The 14,603-nt window shown below is 49.9% G+C and overlaps 1 long non-coding RNA gene across 3 annotated transcripts in view; it reads left to right on the top strand.

Annotated features, from left to right (window-relative positions):
• LOC144310289 (uncharacterized) overlaps window positions 1-14,603 on the top strand; it is a 76,006-nt gene that overhangs the window by 48,378 nt on the left and 13,025 nt on the right. For 2 of the 3 annotated variants that reach the window (XR_013375987.1, XR_013375989.1), the window contains exon 3: window positions 7,885-8,257. The exons of the other annotated variant lie outside the window; for it this stretch is intronic. This is a non-coding gene — a long non-coding RNA (uncharacterized LOC144310289). The remainder of the gene's footprint in view (window positions 1-7,884; window positions 8,258-14,603) is intronic. 3 annotated transcript variants of the gene reach the window in all.

Genomic DNA, 14,603 nt, shown 5'->3' with positions numbered 1-14,603 from the left:
GGGCTTAGGAGGCGCGCAGGCCCGGCCCGCCGTGGGCCCCTGGGGTCTCTCCCGTGGTGTGGAGCACACCGGGTCAGCCTCGCGGTCACTGGGTCGCTGGTGCGCTCTGCTCAGGGCGGGCAGGAGGAGGGTGGCCAAGCTCTGGAGGGGGCCGAAGCCACCTGGGGGCTTGGTCCGTCTACTTGGACAGTTTTGTAGCCTTTGGCCAGACTGTGGCCTTTGCTCAGCCGTAAGCCCGAGGAAGAGAAGCTCGGTTGGCCTCCGACACTGGGCGAAACTGGGCACCTCGAATGTGGGGCAGGACTGCCTGGGTTCAGATCCTGGCCAGGCCCGCCGCTGTCATTGCGTGTGGCTGAAAACCACCAGCAGCAGAAGAAACCCAACCAAAGCCACCTCCCTGTGCCTCCGTTTCCCCACGTGAAAGGGAATCATAACCATAGTGCCTGCCACGTAGGGGCCACGTAGGACTGTTTTAGATGTAAAATGGATTTGGCCACATCGCACAGACCTACCACACTGAGATCCAGGAGGCCTCTATTCATCTCCCCATCCCTCTAGGCACCTTAAAAAAAAATTTTTTTTTTTAATTTTAGTTTCTTTTATACTGGCACTAGATTTCACCTCTGGGATCCAGTTATTAACCGAAATGCTTCTGTTTGAGGTTTTACCAATGTACCTTTGTGGCCCCCTGCAGGAATGCAGCTGGCCCTTCCTTGGGGACCTGATGGGCAGAGTCAGAATCTGGAAATTTTTAGGCAGATAAAAAGGGACTATGGGGGTCTCCAGGGAGGGGGAGTCACAGGAGTAAAAGTGCCCATGAAGGACTGGACTTGCCTGGGGCAGAAGCTGAATGCCACTCACCCTGCCCTCTGCACTCCCTGCAGGTTTGACACAAAGCCGTCTCCTTCCTTTGGAGTCCCGCAGCTGGGCACGGGCTGTCCCCTGAGCCCCTGTCCCCGGGGTGCTGTCCTTGGCTCCCTGGTTGCTGCTGTCTGTCGAGGGTCAAGCATGAATCCGCTCACTGGGATCCAGAGGACCTATGGGAAAATTAGCTTTCACTCCCTGTGAAATAGATAGCCTGGGGTGGGGGGCATTGTGTCCTCCAGCTTTTATTATGGAAATGTTCAGACACCTAGGAGGTTGAAAGGAGTCTCCCAGCAACACCCAACAACCCCACCTAGATTCCGGCTTACACCTTGCTATTCTTGCAAGGGTCCAAGGGCTTACACCTTGCTATTCTGGACGGGTCCATCTGTCTATCCCAGTCTGTCACTCATATATCAACCAGCCACATCCCCCAACCCATTCATCCACCCATGCACTCATCCATCTACCCACCCACATCCACCCATCTATCCAAACATCCATCTCTGCGGAAAGGATTTACCCAGAGCATTAGTCACCATATGGACCTCATTTAATCCCACGACGACTGTTGTTACCTCCTTTAGACACGTGAGGAAACTGAGGCATCCCGACTTGTCCAAGGTCACAGAGCTCTCACAGGCAGTGAGGGGATCTGACCTCCTCACAACCATGCCTGGGGCTGTCTGGCTCCTGCCCCTGTAGTGACCTGGCAGTTCCAAATGGGCAAGAATGGAAGTGGGTGATGGCTTCCTCATTTGTGTAATTGTGACCTCTGAGTGTAACATCATTACCCCCAGGTTTTTAGAGAATCCCCCAAGCCAGGGAATTTCCCTCCTGGGGAGCTGGGGTTTGGCCTTGCCAATGTCTAGAATCCAGGGAGGGTCAGTTCTGGATGCAGGGCCTTTTCCTGGAAAGAGCATGTCCCATCTACCAGAGTCTCGTGCGGTCATATTGGGAACAAAACCACATTTCCTGTGTTTACCGAAGCTGTTCTGTAGGATGAGTGGACACCCCGGTCACCCCCCACTTAGGCACATTCCTAGGGAACTAGCCACCCCAGGAAGTAAGTCAGAGTGAGGTGGAGGGCACCAGGCAGGTGCTGAGCGGGGGCTGCGTGGGAGGCGCCCTAGGACCTGGAGGGACTGGCCATCTGAGATGATGTAGGTAAGGAGCCCGCCCTGCAGTGGGACTGAGCCTGGCTGGAGGCTGGGTACTCAGTGACAGGATGAGGGGCAGGAGCAGTGGTGCATCCCCATGGAGATGACAGTGGCTGGTACTCTCTGAGTAACTTCTGTGGCCAAGCACTTGGCCCGGGCTGCCTTTCTCTGAGGCAGGCGACACCACTATCCCTTACAGCCACAGGGAAACTGAGGCCTGCAGAGTTCAGTGACTCCCCCCAGTCACAGGACAGCCAGAGGGGGAGGGGCGTAGCCTGGGCCGGAACCAGGGGCTGTCTGAATCCAAATATCTCAGTTGCTGAGTCACATGCAGCGTTGCTCAACTGGCAAAGGCTTGTAAATCCCACAAACAGTTAGGGAAACTGAGGCTGAGCAGCTTGCCCAGCTCTCATCTGAGTTGGTGGCAAGTGGTGGGGCTTGTTTGTCTACTCGGACAGTTTTGTACCTTCTGTCTTCCCCTCAAAAGAACAAGATAAATATTAAACCAAGCAACAGCCCTGCACCCTCTTTAGCTGAGTCTGTGGCTAGCCCCCCTTCCTCGCTCCCCTCCTCTGGCCGGCCCATCCAGGCTGGTCCCTGGAGCAGGGTTTCGGTGAGCAGCCCAAGATGTGTGCCTTCACTGTGCAGACCCTTCCAGCCCGGGCTCCTCCAGCCCCAGTCTCCATGGTAACCAGGGTGGGTGCCTGGACCATTCAGGAGGACCCCAGGTATACCCCACTTCCTTGCTTTGTGCTTCTCTTGGAAGCCAGTGGAAGGTCAGGGTATCTTCACTCTAAAAAGTGAGGTAGCAAAACAAAAGTAACACAATGGAAGCATTCACTGAAAACCCTCTGGACACGATACTCTATGTGTCCAATAAGGGCTGATTCACCTGTTTCACAGGTGAGGACACTGTGGTTGGGGGATGTTTTTTAACTTGTCAAAGCTGCCAGTCGTGTACAGAGAGTGGGCAGCCCTCCTGAAATCCGCCCCTGCCCTGCCCCTGCGACCCCCAAGCTGTCTGGGCCCACTGTGGCCAGCTCCCTCCTGCATCAGCGTGGGTTTGCTACATGCCCCCAGGATGCACACGTGGCATCCTGAGCTCCATCGCGCTGTCCCTCTGGTGTGACCAAAACCTGCAAGAAGCCTCAGAGCGTGGCCTGACCCTTGCGTGTCTGGACAGGATGGAAACTGAATTCCAAAGACCACAGGACCAGGGAGGGGCCGGGCTGGTGAGCTTGTTCATCCACCCCCTCCAGTTGTTGTGGAGGTCACCTGCATCCGCCTTATGGGAAAACCCTCCCAACCCTCCTAGGCTTCGGGCTGTTGGCCCTTGGTCTGTGGGGTAGGAGCTAGCTGACATTGGCCTGTGGCAGCACATCTCCAGCTTGATCTGGAGCCTCCGCAGCACCAGAGTGGGTGTTAAGGCACAGATGGTTGAGCCTGCACCACTGCTCCTGCCCCTCATCCCTGGAGTTTCATGAGGGATGAAGGGATGTCAGGATGTCAGGATATCTAACAAGGTTCCTGGGTGACACTGTGGCTGAGTGCCAGACCTTGAGAGCCACCCACTGAGTGACTTGCCGACCAGTCTTTCCTCATGATGTTTAGGGCTAGATGGTCCTGCCTGTAGGTACATGGAGGATCTAACTAGGGCCAAGTAGAATAAACAAAAGCATTTCTGAGTGGGGCTGTCACATAAGGCCCAAGCTTGAGGAACTAGTCGAGGCTCCCAGACTTCACCTGGGGTGAAGCCCACCCGACAGCCAGCACCAGCACAGCAGCCCTGTGCCATGCCATCTTGGAGTTGGGTCCTGCAGCTTCCAAGCTGTCCCAGCTGAGGTCAAGTAGGGCTAAGACTGGCTAGTCTTCCTTGCTGAGCTTAACCTCAACTTCTCATCTGTGAAATGGGCCTAATAACGCCATCTCAAATGAGGTCATGTGTATAAAATACCCGACACACTGTGCACAACCAAGTTAGGGCGTGGGTGTTACTGGCATCACAGTGGCCAGTTGAGCAGTCCTCCCTCTCCTGCATGAAACATGCTGGCCCCTCACCATGAGTTCCTGGCTTCGTTTCTGTCATCATAAAAGATTGTCTTTCCATGAGCAAGCCTCTACTCATGGCGGCTTGTCAAGAAATTTCTCCTGCTCCCCACCCCCACTCCTCTTTGCCTCCTCTTTGAGGTCCAGTGTAAATGGTCCCCAAAGCAGAGCCCATTAAAGCATCAGGACTGCCAAATTGGCCCTGGTCCCCATCACCAGGCCCTATGCCCCGGATGGCCTGGTGGAGGGGTTGGGTGCAGGTCCTGGCCACAGCCCAGATGTTGGGGTGGGGGAGACGTGCAGTGGGTGGGGGTGGAGAGCACCAGGCAGGGAGACAGAGGTACATGAATAATCTGCTGACCTTTCCTCTCCGTGTTTGGGTGAACATAAGCCTGTTTACAATAAACCCCAGGGAGATTTTTCATCCTTCCAAATGGAACAAGGGTTATGTAAGCAGAGAGATCTTGAGCTCGGCAAACACCTGCTCTAGGGGCCAAATGGAGGGAGATCAGGAGAAATGGAGCCCTCCATCGCCCCGTTGAGATACTTGGCCTTCATTAAGCTGGGCCTGATGGGAAGGGCAGAGAGTGGGGCTGCTCCCTCCCTGTGCCTGCAGGTCAGGATGAGCACACACCTTGGACTCTGAGGTGGCTGCCCATGCCTCGCTTTTATTTCTCAGTTGCCCTGGGTGTTCTCTGGGCTTAAAAGCAGACCTGCAGATATTGTGATTACAGTGAGTGGGAAAGTAGGAAATCCATGTAGGAAAAAACAAAACAAAACAATTCACTCCTTGGTATTTTTTGTCTTCTGCTTTACACCATCCTCGGTGACTTTTAGTCGGCGACTTGACCCAGAAATGTTCATTCACAGAGGCTCATCTTCCATCTTCAGGTTTGAGTATATTGTATTCAATAAGATTAGCTGTTCTGGAAACATGAGGTCAGCAACCCATGTCTTAGGACGATCTGTGGGATTTTTTTCTTTTTAAAGATTTTATTTATTTATGAGAGAGAGAGAGAGAAAGAGAGCATGGGGGTGGGAGCAGAGGGAGAAGGACAAGCAGATTCTGCACTGAGCTCAGACCCTGACGTGTAGCTTGATCTCAAGACCCCGAGATCATAACCTGAGCTGAAATCAAGAGTTGGACACTTGAGGTGCCTCAATATGAGAATTTTTTTTTTTATGATTTTTTTTTTAATTTTTTTTTTTATTTATTCATGATAGGCACACAGTGAGAGAGAGAGAGAGGCAGAGACACAGGCAGAGAGAGAAGCAGGCTCCATGCACCGGGAGCCCGACGTGGGACTCGATCCCGGATCTCCAGGATCGCGCCCTGGGCCAAAGGCAGGCGCTAAACCGCTGCGCCACCCAGGGATCCCGAGAATTTTTTTTTTTAATAGAAGTTCTAGGTTGGTTGGCAACGTGTACCCATTAATGATTTGAGTAAGTCTGGCTTAACCCCACTCTGGTGTGATTCTGTCCTCACCATTTCCTCAGTGGGAAGATGAGAGTGATTTCGACAGCCAGCTTAGACGGAGCCACACCAGAGAGAAGGAAGGGCAGTGGCTTATGATGGGTCTCCTTTTTGGATTCTCCATCAGGCATTTGGCAGGCTATATTTTCCAAAATAGCTGCAATGAGGCCTCCCACACCACGTGCTCTTCTTAGCGTGCCTACCCCACAGAGGAGGGTCTAAGTTGTCCTCCACTTGAATCTCAGTGGGCTTGTGACTACAGCAGAAACAAAGAAAGCTGTGTGACTTCCCGGAGTAGGCCCTACAGGGAGGTAGAGTTTCTGTGCCATCCTACTGGGACATTCATTCTTGGGCTACCATGATGTGGGGAAGCCCGAGAGGCCCACATTGAGAGGAACCAAGGCTGTCCGCCTTCAGCTGGGCTGGACTCTCAGTTGACAACCAACACCAACTAGCCAACCCTGCGCCACGCTATCTTGGACAGAGACCCTTCAGCATCCATCAAGCTGCCCCAATTGACTCCTTGTGGAGCAGAGACGATGAACATTCTTGCAGAGCCCTGTCCAAACAACAGATTTGTGGGCTAAATACATGTTTGCTATTTCAAACCACCCCACCACTTTGGGGTGATTTGTTACACATAGTGCAGGTGGTATAAGCCTCTCTAGTGCCCTAAAGAGCAGATGCTGCTATTGGCTCTTTTTTTATGAGGAGGAGGAAGCTGAGACTCAGACGGGGTAAGCCACTTGTCCATGGCTGTGTGGCCGGAAGTGCAGGAGCTGGGTGTGTAACCCATGGTGTCTGACCCAGAGCTGTCTGCAGGGTTACACTCTCCTGGTCCTCAGACCAATGTGTGAGGTCCTCCGTGGTGTGGCTCCCACTGTCCTGCATGTTTCCCCAGCACATCCATACCTACTCAACAATCCAGCTACATGCTTGGAGATCCTTCACAGACCCCACTTGGGCCTCCTGCCAAACCCTCGCTTCTGACGTGTCCTCCACCTGTCTCCATGCCTCTGGGGTGGGTCCCACTGGGCAAACCCCAGCCAACCTCCCATTTGTAATCTCTGTCTGAGTCTGCTCTCCAAGGACCCCTAAGTTGGTCCCTCCCTTCACCGTGTTTTCTGGATGTTCACAGGCAATTATTGCTGCCACCTTGGAGGGCAGAGTCCACAGGGCTCACTGTGGTGAGCTGGGAGGAGTCATCTATCCTCAGGGCATTATGTGAGACAGACATTTCTGCATGGTTACTTGGGGTCTTTCCATCACACACCCACTCCCAACTAACATAGTGTCTTGTTTGATTTTGCACAACTATCTCTAAAACTGATCTTGTCTTCATCTTATTTACTTATTTATTTTAAAAGATTTTATTAATTTATTTGAGAGAGTGAGCAGGGGGAAGGACAGAAGGAGAGAGAAAGAGAATCTCAAGTAGATTCCCAGTGAGTGCAGAGCCTGATGCAGGGCTTGATCTCATGACCCCAAGATTATGACCTGAGCCAAACCAAGAGTCAGACTCTTAACCGACTAAGCCACTCCGGGGTCCCCTTCTCATCATTTTAAAGAAGTGGAATCCATGGGCAGCCAGGGTGGCACAGCAGTTTAGCACTGCCTTCGGGCCAAGGTGTGATCCTGGAGACCCGGGATCAAGTTCCACGTCAGGTTCCCTGCATGGAGCCTGCTTCTCTCTCTGCCTGTGTCTCTGCCTCTTTCTCTGTGTCTCTCATGGATAAATAAATAAAATATTTTTTAAAAAAGAAGTGGAATCCAGAGGAATCAAAGAAATGAAGTCACTTGGTTGAGGCTGCACATCTTCTGACCTCACTGCATCTCTCCTTGTCACCTCCCATCCCACCCCAAGCCCCACTCCTGCACCTACTAGCGTGGCATCACACCACTAACTTCTTGTCCACTGGGGGAAATTTCCTTGGCACCATGTCCCTGGAGCTAGTCCTGCAGGTGAAGAATCACCGGCCACTCCAGGCACCCTTGGCTCACCAGGGTGTGCAGGGATGTCCTCCAGTGGAACATGCTCTTGTCCACATCAGAGCATATTTCAACATCTACCAGTGGAAGGTAGAGAGTTGTGGGGGATTCTGGAGACCAGGGTTCTCATTCCAGCTTTCCCTGTAACCTATGAATAGTAATAGTAACTCATATTTAAGGGGAACTGTTTTAGAAACGTCTCATCCTCAAACTCATGATCACTTTATAAGGAAGGTTACGGGAGACAGAGGCCATGCAGACAGGGATCAGAAGATGCCTAACCACCATACTATTCTGCCTCTGGGCACCTTTCTTGTCACAGGGTCTGACTCTTCCTCCTGTCAATTGCAGGCTCAGCTCCATGGGTCCTGCTGCCTGATTCAGTTCTGATCTGTGGTCCTTTGTCTGCTGAGCTGGAGCTGGGTCACTTGAGCCTGCTTCCTGAGTGCCTGGTCCAGAGGTGCACTTGAAGAGGGTCCTTCTCATCCACCCATTGTCATACGTGGTGCCAAGCTTCCCTGGCCACCTACAGAAGCGGAATCCATCCAGCATGCTGTCAATCACCATAGCTCCCTTCTGTGTCCTGAGGAAAGGCTCTATGAGTCCAAAATGGAATACTGGGAGCTGGAAGGGGATTTTGTCATTGGTGCTCCCCTCCCATGTTGCTGCACCCTCCACACTTGTAATCAGATGCTCTTCCCACTTCTTTCTGCAGCTACCTGAGGTAAAGACAAGAGGGACAAGAGGCTCTGGGCTAGATGTGGGTTCAGATCTCAGAGTCAACCTGCCTAAAGCTGAGGCAGATGCCAGCAGAAAGTAATGTGGGCACAGGCCCATTCCTAAAGCACAGAGTACAGAAAGTCTAGTGTCATCCAGGGCTGCCATTGATTGGAGGTTCTGTATGTTGGGCCTAGACCTAGACATCCTCTGTGCTTCAGCTCACCTAATCTTCACAACCACTCAGTGAAGCAGGTGGTATTTTCATTCCCTCTGGCAGAGGGGGAAATGGAAGTTTGGCAAACGGAAATGACCTCTTTGAGTCATGCACCTAGTAAGCCGCGCATTAGGACTAGAACCCATGGGGTCAAATCTCAGAGCCCCAGCTTCTCCCATCCTTAAAATAATTTAAATATAAAATAAACTGAGAAAAAAAACCTGGATATTTCTTTTTAAAAAGAATATGAAGTTTTGATCTTCTGCTACAGACCCTGTCTCTAACTCTCCCTCTGATAACCATTGTTACTTTTTTTGACTACTTTTCCAACAGTGTCTTACCCATTTATAAGCAAAAATACGCTTTTTACAACAGGAGTGCACAACACAGTGATTTGCACCTTGCTTCTCTTTGGATAATTGCACAGTGAACGTGGAACATTTCCTTCTCACCAGGAGCTCACCCACACAGGTTCCCGTCCATTAGAGGAGTCTCTGTGGCTGGACTCTTCAAGCTGCAGCAGGCCTCCATCCTTAGGTGCTCTTGTTAGAAAGATTCTGGGAGTCCACCTCTAGAGATTTAGTTTCATTTTATTTTGCTTTTTTTTTTAAAGATTTTTTCATTTATTCATGAGAGACACAGCAAAAGAGAGAGGCAGAGACATAGGCTGAGGGAGGAGCAGGCTCCCTGCAAGGGGCCTGATGTGGGACTTGATCCCAGATCCCGAGATCATGTCCTGGGCCAAAGGAAGACACTCAACCACTAAGCCACCCAGGCATCTCGAGATTTGGTTTCAATAAACCATCCAGTTATTTACTGCTGCAGGACAAACCACTCCAAATTTTAGTGGCTTAAAACAGCACTGACTATTTATCTTGCATAGATTTGGAATTTTTGCAGGGTTTGGTACAGAAGGCTCTGCTCCATTGGATCAGCTCAGTCAGGGCTGGAAGATCCACTTTCGACAGTGTATTCCTTGAGGTGTCAACTGAACCGGCTGTCTGCACAGAACTCAGTAGGAGCTGTCAAGGAGGGTCTTGGCTTCTCTATGTGTGGCCTCACCCTTGGGCTGCTTGGACTTTCCCATAGCATGGCAGCTGACAAGTGAGGCTTAGGACATCAAGAAATAAATCTTCTATCCATCCATCCATCCATTCACTATCATACAGGCACCTATTGTATTTAATATAGGTAAATATGTTACATATTTATTAATATGAGAAAGTACATTAAATACTAAGCATGTACTCTGTGTAGGCATAGGATTATGTGCTATGCACAGGTGTACTGTGTCTGCAGAAGCCGCTGACCTTCAGTTTTGGTGGTGGTGGTGGTAGTGCTGACTTCGGTGGTAGTCTTCTCACGGGGGCTGACTTTCAGGCTCTCAGTAAAGTTGATCTTTCCCCAGACAAGAAAACTGTTATGTACATAGCAGCTCTTGGAGGAACAAAAGCATGCATTTGTACCTGGTTTTGGATGTATGTGAGGTTCGCTCTAGTCTGCTCAGAGAAGGCATCCAGAAGTAGATCTTTGTCTGGGATGAGCTGCAGACACGGTCCCAATAAACAGTTTGACTCCTGGGCTTTGAGAGTGAGCAGCCCTCTTATGAGCTCATGGAAGAAAATCTTGTTTTTGTTGCTGTTGTTGTTTTTACCTGATTGGTACGTATTTAACTTATTTGAAAAGCATTGTTAGCAATACTTTCCACCTGTAATTATGGCAACAGGTTTGCTTTGGTGTGCCATGTTGGGCTCTGCAAATATTGGCTGACAGCCTATGTGTCCTGACATGTTCTGTATCTGAAGTAGTGCTCCAAATCCTGCATGCACAAGGGAGCCAGCATGGTTGCAAGATGCTTGGGCACAGTTTAGATGGAAGGGCTCTTTGCCTTGTTGGATACCTTGGTCCTAGATGGCCTTTCCAGCACTTTCCCAGTGCCCTTTCTTTGTCCAGACTGTGAAGCCACTAGCATGAGTATGTGTTTTAATATCAACACATATCCTATTGTGCCTCCATAGATACTTGCAGGTGAGCACTTTGTGCTTTTAACATAAGAAGGAGGAATATTATCTTAATTTGGAACCGCGCCCCCAGCACTGGATCTTTAGACAAAGATTTGAGCTCATTGAGTGACTTGAGCAGTGTTATAAGTCGATTGTGTCCCCAAAAAGATGTGTTGAAGTCAATCCTGTGAATGGGACCTTATTTGGAAATAGGGTCTTTGCAGATGTCATTATGTAATTTTGAAAAACTTGAATCCTACAGTTGAAAGAATAGCACTATGAACTCTCATGTATTCTATGCAAACTCATCAACTAGTAACATTTTGAAAGGTAGGGATTTCTTCGTGTTCATGTTTTATGGATATATACTTAAAACAGAACTTCCCCAGACATCAGTTTTTGAGGCAGGGGCTGATTCTCTTACTTGCAGCTGTATACCCAACATGGGCATGATGCCTGGCACAGGGCAGACACTCATTAATTTTCATTAAACAGATGAGTGGCTGAAATTTATGTGGATTTAGGTGATCACATGATGACCTTTGGCCTTGTGCACTCATGTTGGCTCCTTGAGGGCAGGGCCTTTTCTGGCTTTGTTCACCTTACCTGGTGTACTCAGTCTTCACATCCATGGGTCCGCCTCTCTTATTTCCCCCATTTTTCAGATCTTGAAGCCAAAGCCCAGAGAAGTTGGGATATTGGCCCAACCCAAACTCAGTCAGATTAGAATCCTAGGGCTCTGCCCTCAGCCCATGCTCTGTCAGCCAGCAGTGCAGCCCACTAGCTAGGGAAGCAAGGAGGCTCGCTGCTGAGCCTCATCCTGGCACTGCCGAGTACCAGTGGGGGGCTGTGGGCAGGTGGCTGCACTCTGGCTTCATCTGCAAGCGTGCTGGCCCCCCGGCTCACCTGCCATGCTCACCCACCATGCTCACTTGCCATTCTCACCCCACACTGACCACTACCTACTCAACCCACTGGTGAGCCCAGCTCTGCTCACGTTGCTGGATGCAGAGGAATATGAGTGTTTTTATTTCCTGATACCTCAGGGTAAAACTGTTCATTAGAAAAATCAGAGAAGCAAAAAGAAAAACATTTTGGGTAATCCACCAGTCAAAGATAACTGCTTTGAATATTTAAATGTCCTTCTCCCACCTTTGGGGTGTTTTAAAAACATGCTTTGCTGTATTTATTCAGCACACGTTCTCCACCAAGAGGTACACCTGTCACCTCATTTCATCCTCCTGAAGCTCCTCCAGGTTTGCCTGATTACGGTCCCCATTTATTGGGCTGAAGAGAAGGGAATTGTTCAAAGTCAGAGAGGGAGTGATAGAGCTGTGACGGGGACTTAGCTACCCTATTGGCAGAGTCTGTTTGCTCACACGCACCTTCACACATTCACACTAACACGCACTCACATGTACTTGCACACTCACATGCCTACACTCAGGCACACGTGTGGCAAACTCACATACATTAACACACATCTGTACATGCAACACACCCACATACACTACTACATGCACGCACAGTCACGCATGCGTGCATGCTCGCACACAAACACACACACTCATGCATGCTGACAAAGAGGTGAAGCTGAACGTTTTGAGAATGTCTCGTGCAATAACAGCAGGGCTGTGTTTCTGTGTCACTAACAGAACCCCTTGCACCTTTGGGCCCTGCTTCCTCACTCAGCCCCTTGGTGTTGGGTATCTAGATAAACATCACTGTAGTGAACATCCTAGAGTTAAATTTCTTTGCACACATCCTTAATTATTTCCTCTCTGTAAATCCCTAACAGTGGGGAATTCAAGTCACTGTTTATTCATACTTGCAATTTTGGTAGATATTGCTCAATTGCCTTCCAGAAAAGTTGAACAAATTTGCACTGTATCTGAGCAGGATCAACGAAGTTTTGGAAATCTTTCTTAATGAGGTCTTTGGTGTCATAGAGGCTTTTTTGGCCACTAAGATCCCAGCCATGTTCCAAGGAGGAATATTCCAGTTACCCAGGAAGCTGGGCCAGCAATCTGTGGCACTGGAGAGGAAGGCAGGAGAAGAAGCAGGATGGGAAGCTTGATGGTGCACAGATTTTTTGAGAAAGGCTCTTCCCCTAGAACTAATTTGCCATGCATATTGTCCTCCGGATTGTCCTGCCTAAGACTAGTCTTTATAAGGGAGAGAGTTTTCTCTGTCACCACTGGGAATGAATTATATCCCAGTGACCCCAAAACTTGTCTTCTAGCCTTAGAGATGATTGCAAGGAGAGGTGTCTAAATGACCTGGTGGGAACTGGTGATGTCACCACTTAGTTGGGGCAGAGCAGGCAAAGGGCATTGAGCAGAGCGCCCAGAGAGGGAGGCACACCAATGTATCAGCCACAGGTGAAGCTACCTTCAGTGGCTGGTGGCCCCTTTACTCTGTTGTCTAACATCTCCCCGGCAATCTCACTGAATCCGGGAGTCTGATAGTTCTGAACAGGGATCAGCCCAAGCCCCAATCTCTATTGGAGAAGCCTACCCAAAAACCTGCAGAGTAAAATGAAGATGCATTTTGCAACAGTCTTGGCAGTGGGGCGCAGGGAATGGGGGTGTGGGGCCCAGCTGGGCAGTCCAGCTCCCAGATGCACCACCGGACAGCCCCAGCGCCTGGGGAGAAGCACCTGCCTGCAGAGTTTTCTCCCAAGAAAAGCCGTATCAGTGGAGGTGGTTCTTCAAGACTGCCTCATGCCGGACACACAATGAAATGGTTATTAATGTTGGAGATTTTATAATTTTTTTTTCAAATTATAAAGCAGGTTCTGAAAAGTGATGTCTGTTTTCCATAATTGGCGACTGTTCCCCAGACGGCCGTTCAGCCACCTTGAAAATCAATGTTTTCACGACCCTTGACCCCTCTTTCCCTGACGAGTGTCTCTCCTACAGGTTGCTCCCAGGATGAAAACAATAAAAGCAAATATATAACAGCAAAGGCCCGAGGTTAATGTCTTTAACAAGATAATGTTACTTAAGGGAACTGTAAAGCAAATCATTCCAAAATTCCATTTATTCACTGCGGCCCCAACTGTATTTTGAAACCATATGTATGTGCTGCCTGCGTGTCTGGTCATGGACAGACTCTGCTTGTGTGTTATTTCTTTAATTTTTAAAATTTGAGGTATAGTTGACGTACCACATTCTATTAGTTGCAGGTGTACAACACAGTGATTTGACACTTGCGTGCATGGCAAAAGGGTTACCACATGAGTCTACTTACCATCCATCACCTCACAAAGTTAATACAAGACTCTGTCCCCCCTGCTGTATGCTTGCGTGTTCCTTATTTGGATCATGTGTGATCCCTGTTGGTTCACTACCCACATCATTCAAAATCCATTGTTCAAAAACGCAGAAGGTTGTGAAGTGCATGGAAGCTCCTGCCCTCCGAGTCTTGTCCCTGCCTGCTTGCGTCTGCTGCTCTAGTTGGTGTCCAAGTGACCCAGTGAGGCTGTGCGCCCGCAGGGATGGCTGTTTCCGGAGCATGTATGGGATGTGACGTGTCTATCCCGGAGCTCCCGTCTCCGTGACACGAAACCTGAGAGTGACAACCAAAAAATTCATCCCAGCAAACAGATGTTTTGATACCTGACCCCAAACATCTGGCCCTTAGCAGACGGGAGGCTTGACAGGAACGTTCAGGTTTAATCTGTATCTCGGCATCAGGTAGTCAGGCACAGGCTTGCGCCTGGAAGGTGCAACGAAAAGCTTGTGGTTGGTGTGTGCTGCGATTGTATACATTGTACTTTATGGTCCTCAGAGCACAGTCGCAGCTGCTGAGCCCTAGAGTCAGAAGTTTGGGAACCAAAAGAGTGATTTGAAATAATCATGCTAGGGGATCCCTGGGTGGCGCAGCGGTTTGGCGCCTGCCTTTGGCCCAGGGCGCGATCCTGGAGACCCGGGATCGAATCCCACATCAGGCTCCCGGTTCATGGAGCCTGCTTCTCCCTCTGCCTGTGTCTCTGCCTCTCTCTCTCTCTCTCTCTCTCTCTCTCTCTCTCTCTGTGACTATCATAAATAAATACAAACTTGAAATAATCATGCTGCAAACAAGAGCACGACCGGTGTTGTCTTGAGGCCTATCACTGTGAGTCAAATATG

Source organism: Canis aureus, chromosome 3 (assembly GCF_053574225.1).
Source record: "Canis aureus isolate CA01 chromosome 3, VMU_Caureus_v.1.0, whole genome shotgun sequence".
In the NCBI taxonomy this organism is placed as follows: Eukaryota; Metazoa; Chordata; class Mammalia; order Carnivora; family Canidae; genus Canis; species Canis aureus.
The sequence above is the reverse complement of the archived record's forward strand: the minus strand, read 5'-3'. Positions and strand labels throughout refer to the sequence as shown.